Below are 15,529 nucleotides of genomic sequence, written 5' to 3'. Positions count from 1 at the left end.
GTTCATGTGTGCACACTATTATGATGTAAAGCAGTATCTCTTCAAATGTCCATAGGCTACTTGATGAGCATGGGAACCTATAGGCTACTTTTGGACTTTTATTTCAACTGCCAAGGAGATCAAACAACAACAACAGTATGAATTCATCATTCAGGTTGTCATCAAGGGGATTTGTCCATTTTTGGCCCCCTCTCTCCCTGGGCCCGTGACAACTGACCCATTTTGGTGCATTCCCTCCCAATTTTTCCTTTTTGTTGTGTTTTATTTTATTACTACATTGCACCTCACACACCTCTTTGACAATTAGCAAGCAGTTCCAGCAGTGTGAACCCACTCCTCAGTATTTAAAAAAAAAACCCACACATTTCAAAAGGTCTATTAAGAGCATATTGCACCACTGACCTAGCTGACTGATGCTATCTCAACCTCAACCACAAAGGTCAGGGGCCTATACTACCAAGCTGGTTCAGGGTAAGTTAAGGTTAAGTTAAGAGGTAAATCATCTAATACAATAGCTTTTCTTAAGAAAGTGAGGACTCCAGGCTCTCCTATTAGATGATTTACCTCTTAAATTAACCATAACTTATCCTGAACCTGCTTTGTAGTATAGGCCCCATGTGATTTGATTTTGAGGCATTTCCTGTTGTACTCAGGGGCTGAATCTCAAATGGTGCACTTGTGCACTTTAGTGTTCATGTTTCAGTGCGTATGCCGTATTAGTTACGCACTGAAACATAGTGCCCGAAGTGCACAAGTGCACCATTTGAGATCCAGCCAGGGGCTCTGACCTCCCTGCTTCTTGCTCTCTGCTGCCTCTGTGTGGCTGTTTAGTGTCAGCCAGGCCATGCCCTCCTAGTGATGCAACACCCTCAGCGTTGCTACTGGTGAGGTCAAGAGCAATGCAAGTATACTTTCTGAGCTCCCTGAAGAATTGGGAACTCCTCCCACTTTGTCGGGAAGCAAACAACCATTAGCAAACCAAGGGAGGCGAGTCAACCATACCGTTTGGGAAATGCTAATTGTTGTGCTCTTGGTCAGACCAAGTCATTAAGAGATTTGAAAGTCAATGATAATCAGGCTAGTTTAGTGTTGCCTTTTACCATACCTGATGAGAAGATGGGCCTTACCCTCTCCCCACATAAGCCAACTCCTCAGTGTCAGTTCTCTGCCATTGTCCTGAGAGACAGTTACCATAGGGAATATTTGGCTCAGTGGTGAAAGGAGAAGGGAGGATAAGTTTTGCAAGACTGGTTCCTTTCATAACATAACATAACTAAACTACAGTAAATGTAAGTCATCTAACAACAATCTCTTCCCCCATGTCTGCACAATCTTAAGTATGTTTTGCTTACTCTATATTCCTGTATATAAAGTACATTTGTAGCTTTCTTATGTCCATTTATGGGACTTGAGAGTTTCTTATTATCATTGGCAGTCTAATATAATATAGGCCCACTGTAATATGATTAGTACATGAAAAAATAACTCCTCTGCCAAGTAATTCATCTTTGTATTTAAAACCTTTTTGCTTTAGTTTTCACTTTTATTCACAGTTTGTTATGTTTAAAATAGTATACAAATCAGTCAAGAACACTTTCTTTTGTAGGCCTACATACCATTTGTGGCATGTGTTGCTCTGAGCTCGACCTCATTTCCTGTTAAGGTGAAACTAAAGAAACATTGCTGACCATAAAAGCACCACGAGGCATTCATGTTGATGGGGACGGTCAGGATATCCGCTGCAAGCATTTCTGCCTTTGCTAGGGGGCTATAGCCTATCTGAGTAGGTATAATAACTGTGGTCTCATTCAGACAGCAAGAGGATGTGTTTCCCTCTCACAGTAACTCTGAGTAAGTAAAGGTTAAAAATGCCATATGTTGTTGACCTATTTTTTGTATTATTGTTTTTTTTTTCTTTTTTTTAAAGAAACATTGAATATAACATTTTACCTATTGTGTACACTATATATCGAAACTTCTATAGGCTACTCTTTCCCGATTCTTTGTTTTTTGTTTTTGTTTTTTTCTGTCTTTCATTCTTTCTGTCTTTCTTCCTTTTTAAAGTTTTTGTTCATCACTTTGGTAGGCCTACATTTCTCAAATCTTTCTTGCAATTTGGAAGAAATCAATTTGTAATTTGCCATGAAGTGAATTTTTTGAAAACAGTTTGAACAAATGGCTAACCACTGTGGTTTATATGCACAAAACATGCTTTTGCACAAAATCTTCAGTTCATTTCTCAAAATCAAGTTTTTGTCTGTCAATTAATGGCAGTGCCATCAGAAAGTTTTCCCATTGTGTACACACAAGACAGACTGATTAGCTACAGTATGTTGTCAGTTGTCAGTACATTCTGATGTAAACGGCCTGGGTTTGACAACAACTTCATGTAATTTTACAATGTGTGTGTGAGATTGCTTAACATTAGAATTAGGATTGGTTGCAATTTCTCTATATCCACATCTACAGAATGACTATATTATTGGCAATGGCAGGCATGCATTGCAAAGTAGAAAAAAATAGTAAACAGTAAAAAAACAAAAAAACTAGTAAATAGTAGTTGAGGCCCCTTACTATCCATTTTTACTTGTCCTGCAGACCTATAGAATATAGAACTGTGAAGCAAAACACCTTTGACAAATTACACTTACATTGTAAGATTTCAGTGGAATATTGCACATTGCATGAGGCACACAATACAGGACAGTACTGTAATGCAGTCCAGTGCATAGTGTGGCCTATGACATTGCATACCTTTTTTCAACAAAATGTTCTTTCCTTTCATTGAGGAAGTCAATATTTACCTGGGAGCAACTTCAGATCACATTAACAGACAAAAATGCAATGGCAAATTGAAATATTCTTACAGATTTTCCTCAACTGCTTTTCAGATCACAATTGAAATTCTCACAAATTCTGCTCAGTCGTCATATTGTTCTCTTAGTAGTGCATATCCAAGTCAGTTTCTCATCCTCTTACAAATTGCCAATGCTACATGCAAATGATTGTAATAATTTTTACTGAAGTGGCTTTTTTTATTTTAATCAAAATGCTTTGTCACTGAATCTATGAAATTGTCTCACCTTACAGAAAAATGCAGTATTGACAAGTAACAATTGAACATGAACTTAGAGAAATTAAAGTCGGATGTGAGAAATCAAAAGCTTCACATTTAGGTATTCATGAAATGTAGGCCTACGTATGTGAAAACTACAGCTACAACATTTTGTTTCGGATAATATTTCATATATGTATTTGATGATCAATAGTCAAATATGCAATAGTCAAATATGCCAATTATAGTAGAGGAGGGGTGGGTTTAGTAAAATTGCATCTAATTCGGAAGCATTTTGACATCCCTGAGATGAGCCATTTTAGGGCAGGCAGATACTGGGTTGAGATTCATACCCAGACAAAAGAGGAAATATTTATGGATTCTAACATTTTTTGAATATGAAACATGCATGTCAACATGTACTCCAACTACTGAAGCAGATCATGATACTCTGCATAGGATTTCACTCAAGTCTCACACCCATATATTTTAGCCAGGTGTAAACTCAAAATGTAAAAGTTCAATGTAAGGCAAGGATGAAACACACACTGCTGACCTTCCTTTTAATCCCTTTTCCTTTGAGACATTTCGGGCCAACACGGCCCCTTCTTAGATACTCTCTACGGGATTTTAACTTTTGTGGGAACATGTTCAAAAGTTAATGGCTGTATTTTTATTTTTTGTGAGTGAACTACAAATTTAAGCGGTTACATATGATGTAAACAGGTAATCATTGTGTCGAAGTGAAATTTCTATCCTATGAAAAGATAGTAGGCTACTACTTACAAATCTGCAAAAATGTGAGGGGTGTACTTCTGTGACATAGGCCTACTGCACAGCCGAGTGAACCGTTAACATGAAACACATGCTTTAAAAGCCTACAATACATATTAGGCCTAAATATGTAATGTTTTTCAATTTATTTATTTACTTATATTTACAAATGTAGGGGTTTAGAGGCTGTTGTAGGAAACAAAAATCACAGTTCCCCTCCTGAGAAATTTGCCCACTGAAAAGTACCCCAAAAGAATCAGGCCTCTAAAGTATAATCAATAAGCCTAACTTTGTCACTGCATCCATACATTAAAGGTTGGTTTTGGGTTTCTATGCGAAAAATATGGGCCTCGTCACTGTACCAAAGCCATTGAAAAAAATATATGCCAGCTTGGTAAATCATTTTATATGAGATAGGGCTTACAAGTTTTTTTCAGGGGTAGGACTAAACTAGGACTGAAAATAGGGCTCCTGTAAATCTCAATAAGGGAAAATAAAACAAGAGCATCGGCCCCTGAGGACTATCGGCTCACCAGGAAATCTGCTGTCGTGTGCCTTTGAGACTATTTAATCCAATGACAAAGCATTCTAATGACAGAAAAGTATAAAAAACTGTGAATTGTACCCAATAATTTGCATGGATGGACAAGCATGTGTGATTTCTTTAAAACTGATTTTTTGATGGGCATACGTGGTGTAATGATGTGAACATTGAACAAGGACCGACTATAAGCTTAGGCCTACATGAATATTAAATGTACCAAGTGCACGGTACCAAATCAATAAAAAAACTTGTAACATATTGCTTATTCTATTCTTTCTTTGTCCAATATCAAAGTTGTAGTGTCCACAGGATTCATTTCCTGTGTCCGCATTGAAGAAAAGCGGGTTCCAAGGGGGAAAAGCGTCAAACTGTACTGTGACATCAACATGACCACTGGAGAGCACACCAAATGGTTCCGGAACTGTACGCACAGCTTCCAACCTCCTCTTGCCATCTCCCCAAACTCCTTGCAAACCATGGGAGCTCATTTCAACTTGGAGAAGAACAAAATGGATTCCTACGACCTGACGGTACTTGCCGTTACTGAAACTGACTCGGGAACGTACTACTGTGCCATCACAACGGACAGGGATGAAATAAAAAGAATCGGAAGCACTATTACCCGTGTGTTAATGATAGGTATAGGCTTACTTACTGTTTTCATATGCATTGGACTAAAAATTAGACCCTCTTGTAAAATGTTTATGATTAATGATTAATGATTTCTTGTGTCCTTTTTGTAGAGAATGTGAATAAATGTGAAGCATCTGTGAAAGCAGGTATTTTTGTTTCTATTTTTCTTAACAAACAAGCAGCAAGCACATTACTTAAAACAAAATAAAATTAAAGCACTTTAAAACCATTACATCAGCTATATAGCTAATAATCATTGTACTAGTCTTGTAAGGGAGTTATGGAAAAAAAACTTTGGTAAAGGCCATGAGCTGCAGCCACCTCATAGCTCCATTGTCTCAGTGTGGGTATGACTGCGCTGCCATGTCTTTGATCTGCTGTGTGGTTTTACAGATGGTGTGCAACAAATAACACAGCGTCTAACTGATGCACTGAGTGAATGTGTTGTTTGCTGGTGTGTATTTCCTGTGAGGTGTTTTTGTATGCATTTTCCTCAGAGTCCAGTGCCAGCACCCCTCCAGCTGTGTCTTCATCTCCTCCCCCTTCCTCTGTTCCACTAGACTGTGGGCGGCCCTGGGCGATGGTGTACACCCTCAGTGTTGTCTGCTCCCTGCTCTGTGTCATCCTCATCGGCACCTGCATAAAGAATAGTAGGATTTCTCTCAGCCACTTTCTCTCAATGCACGTCAGGGATGGAAATAAGCACCCGTCCACCTGCCAATGACGGGTGAATTTGGCCTTTGGCAGGTGAAATATGTGAACCCACTAGTTACCTTGACAGGTCAAATTTTTCTACAGGCGCCGGGTTAATGCTGAATTATACGCAGCATCCAATATCAAAGGTGTAAGCAAATTGGTGATGAAAAGAGTTCTTGGCATCACAATAACTGAATTTATGACCTCTGATACAAAAGCATTGATCAGAAAATGATCTTACTTGGCATTACAATGTTTGGAACGATTGAATATGAAATGGTAAAAATGGTGACTGGTAAAAATTGTGAGTGACCTAGATTTTAGAATCTACCTGCCACAGTGACTGGTGGGGAAAATGTTTAATTTCCACCCCTGATGGACGTACACATACACATTATGTTTAGCTGGAATCAAACAGAGTGACTCATGGTGAACCAGTCACACACAGCAGAGCTCCTCTGGAACAGCAGGGGTTAGCTGCCTTGCGCAGGGGCATGTCAGCCTGCATGCCTTTATCCACACATTTCCATACACTAAGAACTCTAATGGCTGACTTCTATTCTCCATTCTTAGGCAATCGCCAAGAAGAAGATGTGATCTGTGGTTGTGGGTCCAAGGTACTGATCCTGATCTCCACCTTGTCATACTTGAATTTGGAACCTTAAAGTCGTGCAGTGATGGCATACAATTTAGGTTCTTGCTTTGTTAACGTATACACACCATATTCTAAATGAAAATAGTTGACATCTCAAGTGTCCTTGTCAACTGTAAAACAAATCTTTGGTCCAAGTAAAGGAGAAAAGTTCAATCTGCGTCATTCTCCAACCATAACTTAGAGGGTTGTTGTATCATCTGCATGCAAGGGAAGGTCAGTTCTACCTGGGCTGAAGAGTATCGCTTGACCTGTTGATTTTCTGTTGTTGTCAGTTCAAGGGGCTGGCATTGAGCAAAGCGCACCGATGCCAGAGTGAGCCGTGCCTACACACAGAGGTCATATACAAGCGCCTGGATTCAACACCTCACTCCAGTTCCAACCAGAGAAGATCAACTCGAGGAATAGAACACTCCTGAGACCAAGTAGGCCTACTTATTAGGCCAAGCTAAAGAAGGTTTATCAAATTGTTTTGGAGACATAGTAAATATGGGTGGCGGCGCTATGTTGTCACATAATGTAAATAGCTGATGTAAGAAATATAAAATCTGATCTGAGAGCAAGACAGCACATTATATCCAACAAGACTGTGCATAGGCCTATACAATGTTGTGAATTTGGCCACGCAAAGAAAACATCAATGTACAGTATAAGCCTTAAATGTGTCCGTGGAAAGCAATAAAATATGGGCCTAAATAGGAACTGTAAGCAATAATTCTTAGAAATATTTCCTTATCTGATGTTTAATTTAATATTTAATATTTAACTGAGGTTGAAATATCACAATAAAGCTCAGCAAAACAGATCATGCCTAAACTGAAAAAAAAAATCACAAAAGTTTTACAAACTACAGTGCTGTATATTTTGTACACATATGTGTTCTGTTTTTGTTTCAAGACAATGTTAATGATGTCCATATGCTAAAAAAATCAACTGTTCACTGGGGAATGTTGATCATGGAGGAGTGCTGCTTCACTTTTGTCTCTTTAGCAGGTGCTCTTTGGCTCAAGGAAATTAAGTTTCTTAAAATTATGGTCAGACTTAGCTCCAGTTGTGGCTGTTGATAAGGTCTGCCAAAGATTCAGAGGCTCTGAAGAAGACAGTAGTTGCAACGCGTCAGTCCGTTTAATTAAAGGCTTTTTAACTTCACCAGCAGTGTGCCTTGGAATCTTTGGCAGACCTTATCAACAGCCACAACTGGAGCTAAGTCTGACCATAATTTTAAGAATGTTAATGATGTATATGATTCATTAATGAGAAAATGGCTTTGGTTGGGCCCAATGCAATGGACCCTATTCTGCACACCCATCCGCACCCCCTGGGGCCCGTTGACAACTGACCCCTTTGTCCCCCTCTGTCGGCTTCCCTGCATGTGGGTAAAGACGGCAGAGGAAAAGGCACTTTGAGAAAGAGGTCATTACTGTGAGTAACTTCCTGCATGATCCTCAGATCAAGCAAAGATGTAAGAGATGAAATGTTTTCATATTGCCATACTCTGAATAAACATTGATACCATGTGTACTTAAATGTGTTCTTGCATGCTTGTATATTGATGGAGGTAAACACACCTTATACAAGCAACGCTCCACATTCAAGCAATGTATCTGCTTGTGACATGGAAAACAGTCTGTTTAAGAAAATGTTACTTGCTCCATTGGCACATTCTTAAAACGTGTAAAATGTCTATCATCAGTCTAAAAGTTGTAGTTATTGGGTGCTTCTTCTCAAAACATAGGCCTATGTAATGAGAAAATATACATTTTCTTAGACAAGTAAGCTCGCTAAGATTGTTTTTTTGCTGTGTAAAGCAAATACTCCTAAATATTAATGCAGAATACTCTCCCCACCTTTCTCTCTCTTTCACCTTCTGTCTCTGTCTCTGTCTCTGTCTCTGTCTCTGTCTCTCTCTGTCTCTCTCTCTCTCTCTCTCTCTCTCTCTCTCTCTCTCTCTCTCTCTCTCTCTCTCTCTCTCTCTCTCTCGCATGCTGTCTGTGACCCACAAACCATGGGAGAGAAAATCAGTGTCACAAATGTGATCCAAACCTCTTCAAAGCCAAAGTATTTACAAGTCTAGAGTCTGTCTAGAGTCTAGTTGAAAAATGATTTGATGTCATCTCCTGTCATGACCTTCATTTCAAAGGAATCTACAAGATAGACATTTTCCGCTGATGTTAACCAATCACAATGTGGATGCCCAATCATGGTGTTGCCCACGTCAGCCTGGATATTTTACTTTCATCATGTAGGCCTATGTTCGCCCTTAGTACACAGGACACCTTCAGCTCCAAATGAACTGGCTCCGTTGGTTATCAATATCTTTCATGTGTAAGTAGGATTTCTCTCACCTGTTTTTGATCCCCCCCCCCCAAGAATTCTGTGCTAGAATTATGGCACGTTGTAGCATACCTTTGTAATTAATGCATGCATGTTCATCATATTATCGACAGGACAACACTACAAACAACGTAGACATTCGTTTCACTCTGAATACTGTAAAAGTAGAAAATAAGTGAACTGGGCCCAGTCTGGCCATTGATGGTGACTATTATGTAATTGAGTGTGTCTGTCTGTGGAAGTATGCATATTTGTATTCTTACCATATACTTTTCTGTTCTTATCAATTCATGTACAGCTTCCCTTCTTTGGCAGAGGGCTGTCAACCTGACTATTACAGCCCTGAGAGCAAAACCAGGGGATAACATCACCATGTACTGCGATCGCAGATGGGAGTCAGGGTCAGATATTGTATGGTTCCACGGCTCTTCTACAGATGTGAAGACATGGGTTAATATCTCAGCTCTTCAGGCATACACAGCACAAGTCTACAACAGGACCTCCCACCAGCATCTTATTCCCAAGTGGAACGGCAGGAATGAATCCTACGACCTAGTTATAAATGCTATAAAAGAAACAGGCCATGGGCTTTATTATTGTGCTAGCAAGCCATGGAGGAAGGTCTACAATTTCAGTCAAGATATACATTGGATTTCCTTTCTGGGTAATTATGAGAATAATGCTTTGATTTCATCAATAACATTTATCATATGCTCCCATTATATTGTATTTTATTTCATTCTTAAGCTGCATGTTTGTAATATCTTAAACGGTTTGTCACATTCTGTTATAATAGCAAAGTCTGAGTCATCGGATATTACGCAGACTACCGCCCCACCTGACAGATGGATTAGTGATGGGTGCTGGGTGCTATCTGTTAGCCTGTGTCTTGTGTGCATGCTACTGTCCACACTGCTATCCCTGGCCTGTGTATTCTTCATCTGCAGAAAGACTGTTAATGGTATGGTATTGACCATTTCTGAAATATCATATTTGTATCCTCAAAGTCGAATTCTCCCCTTTTGTTTTATGCACACACACACACACACACACACACACACACACACACACACACACACACACACACACACACACACACACACACACACACACACACACACACACACACACACTCGGTAATGGGAAATCTTACGCCATTGTTCAATCAATTCATGCCTATATGTTTTGTTTGTAGGTACAAGTGAATGCATGGTCCAGAGCAGAGGTGATGTACAAGTGAATAGACAGAGAAGACAGGTAGGCTATATTTATTAATGTTCTGCATTGACAATTAGTAGTGTCACATTTTCGCATAATCACTTGTTGCTCAGCTTACCACTTTTGCACTACGCTATTCAAAGCTTTTAGACTTTGTCGCGATGACCATGTCTTATTCTTTATTTCAGAATGAGGACGGAGATGTGTCATATACATCATTACATTTTCCTAAGGTGGAGCACAAGCCAAGACATGAAAGGCCTCACAACCCCAACTTAACCACATACTCGGGCGTCAGATGTCACAGGCAATGACATGATTATAGGAATTATGTTTTAAGATAGCATAGGCCTATACGTAATTGTAATTGTATATTTGTATACTGTAAAATTAGATCTATAAGATTTACTCAATTTAATTGGTGTAAGGATTTCCACAGTCCTAGATAGAGTATTACGTACCCCTACATATTCAGTTAAGATTAACCAATTCCAGAAGTTCTGTTATACTGACCACATCAAAGTAAAAAATACTGGTAAAAATGGGGTAACATTTACTCATTTCAGGTAGCTTTTTATCACCACTTGTTACTGTTAAAAATTGGTTAAAATTTACTCATTTCCTGTAGCTTTTTATTAACACCTATTACTGATAAAAATGGGTTAACGTTTACTCATTTCAGGTAGCTTTTTATTACCACTTGTTACTGTTAAAAATTGGTTAAAATTTACTCATTTCATATAGCTTTTTATTAACACCTATTACTGATAAAAATGGGTTAACGTTTACTCATTTCATGGAGCCTTTTAGTATTACTGCTTATTTATCAACTGTTAATTATTCTGATTACTTAATTGCTGTGTTATTCTTATTTCTATTAACCAGAGGTGAAAAGAGTACTAAAATATTTTACTCTGAGTAAAATATTTTAGTACTCTTTTCACCTCTGGTTAATAGGAATAAGAAAAACACAACAATAAAGTAATCAGAATAATTACTCTGTTGAAATTGTACTCAATCACAAGTAAATGTACCATTGAAAGAATCTACTTAGGTAAAAATAAAAAGTATATCATTTAAAATTAAAATAAACTTTGAGAAAAACTAAAAAGTTACTTTTTAACAATCAGTGTTTTCTGCCTCTACTGTGTTGTGCAAACGTCCACCAGGGAAATTACAATTACAACAAACCTGTGCATATCAACCAAGATGTTTTATTTAAAGGGATATCGCCAACAGGAAAATGTGAAAAATGAGCAGATACACAATGTTTCAGTTTATCTCACAAAAAGTAAACAAACGAGTTTGCCCTGGAGTATGGTAACCATAGTCAATAGGCATAATTCGATGTTAGCTGGCCTCTGTCCTGGGACCCTGCGGAGATCATGCGGCACGAGATCCGCTTCCACTCCATAAGTGTAGGGGACATGTAGCTGGGTGATCCAGTGAGATGAGGGAGTAGGGGGAGGTGCTGGGACAATTAGGATAGCCTTTGCGCATGACAGGGGAAGGAGGGAAGGAGGGATTTAAATTTACGCGAAGGCGGAAGCTAGACATGGCAACTGTCAATAACTCTCAGACTTCCTCCAGAACTAGGTTTATATAAACAATATGTAGAATTTGTAGCAGTTTTTGACAGAAATAGTCAAATTTTGTTCCGTTTTCACTTTGTTACTGATAAAGGCACATCAGTGTATACTGTTCTACCATTAAACTGCACACATAAAAAGGATACCAGTTTCTTTTAAAAAAGGATATCAGTTCCAGTCTATTTGGTGTCCAGGACAACAGTTTCAAACAAACGGGCTGCTCTACTTTTCAAAGACTAAATCCAAGAATACTCAGAATTCGTTTTACTCTTTGAGGAAGACATACAGCATTGAAACATCAGAGTCCAACCATACTGATAACATTGCAAAGATCTCCTACTTATTACTAAATCACTTGTTTAGTGGTAAATAGTTGGGATACGGGACAATTAACCGGTCAGGTCACTCAGAGAAACCATTAGCAATTACAGCATACTGTATACTGGAGAGGCCAGTAGAGCTGCAAACTGGCTCACAGAGACTGGAGGTGCTGTGGACGTTGAAGGCACGGTGGATGGTGGCAGGGATGACCCAGGTGCTGCAGGCACAGTGATGACTGGCAGCATGGTGGGGAGTGGCACGGATGACCCAGGCGCTGCAGGCACGGTGATGGCTGGCGGCACGGATGACCCAAAAAGGTGGATGGTGGCAGGGACAACCCAGAGCATGGCAGTATGGTGGAAAGAGCTGCTGCACCGAGTGGAGGGACTTCAGGGATGGGCACAGTGAAGTCCTCAACCTTTTCATGATTGTCCTCCACTGTGATGATCCTTTAACAATAACACGTACTGATTACTACATATGCGAGTGAAATACAGTATGCCAAAAAGAGTAAAAAGATAATGGACAGAAAAACAACGTACAGTGCCTGTATTTATATGCCCAGTATCTCCTCTCGTTCCTCTTCAGGACCATCATCTCAGGTGTGACCACAGAACACTGTCGCCTTCTTTCATCAGGCTGCCCTTCTCCCGCTCCTGGGTCTTCTCAATGTTGTCAGTTGTCACGCACCTGAACACAACCCTGTGACAAGATACACTATTAAGAATACTCATTGGTTAAACTTTTTTTCTTTAAAGGTACATTCTAGTGTCTGTTTTGGTCATCTGTCTAGAGCTGAAAAAGTAAAGGGGTTGAGTTATTAGTAACAGTTGTGACCAATCCACAGTGTATTTGCCCTCTACACAGCTCTTGACAGCTTCACATAGAAGTTAAGTCATCAGACTGCTCACGCATTGTTGACTCAAACACACACACAGACAGTGCAGACCCTAAAGAGAGAAGACCTGCCGTCCTTTTTTTAAATAGAGACCCTAAAAAGAACACTTGTTACGCTATTCTATGGGAAAAGGCTGTTTCAGAACATAGCCTAGGAGTTTGTTTCAAGAAATTTAAGAACGTCCGGACTGAGGCCACCATAAGGAATGAGCAGTGCCCACTTCATATCTGAAGTTAACGTGACCATCCATTTGCTTATTTCAGAAATAACACCTGGCTAGTTTCTTTACAAATGTGCATACATGGTCCATTGTGCTCCAACAATGAGAGCGCAGCTTGATTATGTCACATCTGTATGCAAACAGTAAAGGGATCTATTGACCTCAAAGGTGCACTGTGAAATGTATTTGGCAGTCTCGTTCCATAATTCATGCGGCCCAGTCATAAATCTTTTTCACTGATTCTTACCACCACCATCAAATTCAAAATATTCTCTATGACTGCGCAAATTGCAATATTAGTTATAATAGTACTAACTGTAAATATGAGTTTATTATTTAGTTGCAAAATCTACTCTGCCACCATCCTACACAGTGCACAGTGCAACAAGGACAGCAAGCCTGAGTGAGTGAAAATGGCTATTCATAAACAAATAACATGACAGTGTTATGGCCTTTAAGTCTGTTTATTTTTCTTCAGTCGCCGACTTACCCTGTTCCAGAATGACTTCAGGACAACCATGCATAGATGCAACACCACTGCCTGAAACACATATTAAAAGCACATAACAATTAAGTTACAAGTAGCCTAAGTCATTCTTGGTCATTAATATGACTTGCCACACACCAAATAGGCTGTAGCTTACATGAGAGGTAAGCAGTTACCGCCTTTTCTCAACTCCTGCAGTAAGCAGAAGCAGAACACCTTCATTATGCACAAAACATTGTGCATAATTTGACATGGATAAAGTTTAAGAAGTTGTACTTTTACACTCGATTCTTATGTAAACATTTCTACTCCTTGCAATATCCGTTTTGAAGCATTTGTTTCACTTTTTATACTAGTTATGAAAATATAGGCTACCGGTCTCTTTTCGTTGGACTGCCCTTCCTAATGTCAAACGTCATCACTTCGGTACAACTGAAGTGTGTGGTAACTCACTGAAAAAAGAGGGAATGGCGGGTCTTTGAATTAACCTATATAAAGTAAATAGATGCAAAACAATTCATTAACATTCCTTGAGTAAACATGATTTCATCAAATAAGGATAATGTGTTCTTGGAGACTGCTGAATTGGCATGTTTCTAATGCTTTGAATGAACATGATTAAGTTGTGTCCGGGGTGGCCTCCAGTCCTGAGGTGGCGCTAGTGCACCACTTTCTAAGACAAGAAGAAGCCGGAAAGTTCCAAAGCCAGAGAGCCGTTCGCCTCAGCTCGGTCCTACTCTTCAGTCTCATCTCGCTGGAATAGTGTTGTCATGTGTGAAGATATACACGAAATTGAGTAAGTAACTGAAGTACTTTCATTTATGGTGGGCGATGTAGTACTGCTCTTGTGCCTTTTGTGTGTGGAAGCTGAGCTTAGACTCTACTACATTTACTCGCGCAGTGCTCTTTGCTTAGTAACAGGTGCACTGCAAACACATGCAGTTGGCTATGCATCATGTCATTTTCGAAAAGAATGGAAGATATTTACATTTAGGATATTCAAAGGATGTAGTAAAAACTGCTACTGTACAACAATCTAGCTGGTCATCTTCAGTTAATAGCTATATTTGCGCGGGAGGGTCTGATCCGTTAATGGGGGAGGGGTGGTGGGGGTTATGCACAACGAACTAGAACTTGATCGAACACGTTGCATGCTCACGAGAACAGAGGGCTGGCGTCGTTTCGGTGTGTTCATTTTAAGCCAAGTAGAACTATTCTATTTTTAAAGTTTTCTTTTTTGACCCAACCCAGGTGTTTAATGCACACATGCACTTGTGGTCTTAACCGAAGGTTAATCAAATGTAAGCTTTCCTGCACACGAAGTCAAAGAACAACCGACCTAGATAGAGTGCATATAACCTGAATTTAAACTTTGCACAGGGAATTGGATGAAACATGTGGGAATAGTATCCTATTTATTGAAGTGCATAGCACTTTTTTTTACTTGCACTTATGGTGCAATGCAAAGCATGCACTGCCTTGTCATCTCGTTTTACTTAGCCTATATCTTCCTCTTTTAAGTGGAGCATTGTTTACAAGTAGCCTAGTTTCAGAGGTGGAACGTAACTAAGTATTTTTACTTCGTTACTGTACTTAAGTAGTTTTTTCTGGAATTTGTACTTACTTGAGTAAAAATAAAAATGCAGACTTTTACTTTTACTCAATTACATTTTTTGACAATTACTTGTACTTTCTACTCCTTACATTTCTAGGAGAAGACTTTGTTACTAGTTACATTTATCCTAGGTTTTCCTGTTGTGTTTCGTGGATATTTCAGTAGCCTCAGCTGCGGGCAGGGAGGCGGGACCAAGCCCCTCTTCCAAATTGACACCCAGACAGAAAATATACTTTTAAAAACATTAACAGGACTCCATAGTCATGTTCAAATAGAACCGAAAACCGTTGCAGACACTTTTTCCTATTGGATCAAGTAGGTAGACATGGAGAGAGACAGCCATTGCGTGAGTAGGCCTACTTGTACTTTTGTACTGAAAAGTACATTTAAAAGTTAGTACTTAGGACTTTTACTTAAGTACGTTTTTGGGAAACAACTTTTACTTTCACTTGAGTAATTTTTTCGCAGGGTACTTCTACTTTTACTTAAGTAC

This window comes from Engraulis encrasicolus, chromosome 16, assembly GCF_034702125.1.
Source record: "Engraulis encrasicolus isolate BLACKSEA-1 chromosome 16, IST_EnEncr_1.0, whole genome shotgun sequence".
Lineage (NCBI taxonomy): Eukaryota > Metazoa > Chordata > Actinopteri > Clupeiformes > Engraulidae > Engraulis > Engraulis encrasicolus.
Note: the sequence above shows the minus strand (reverse complement) of the source record.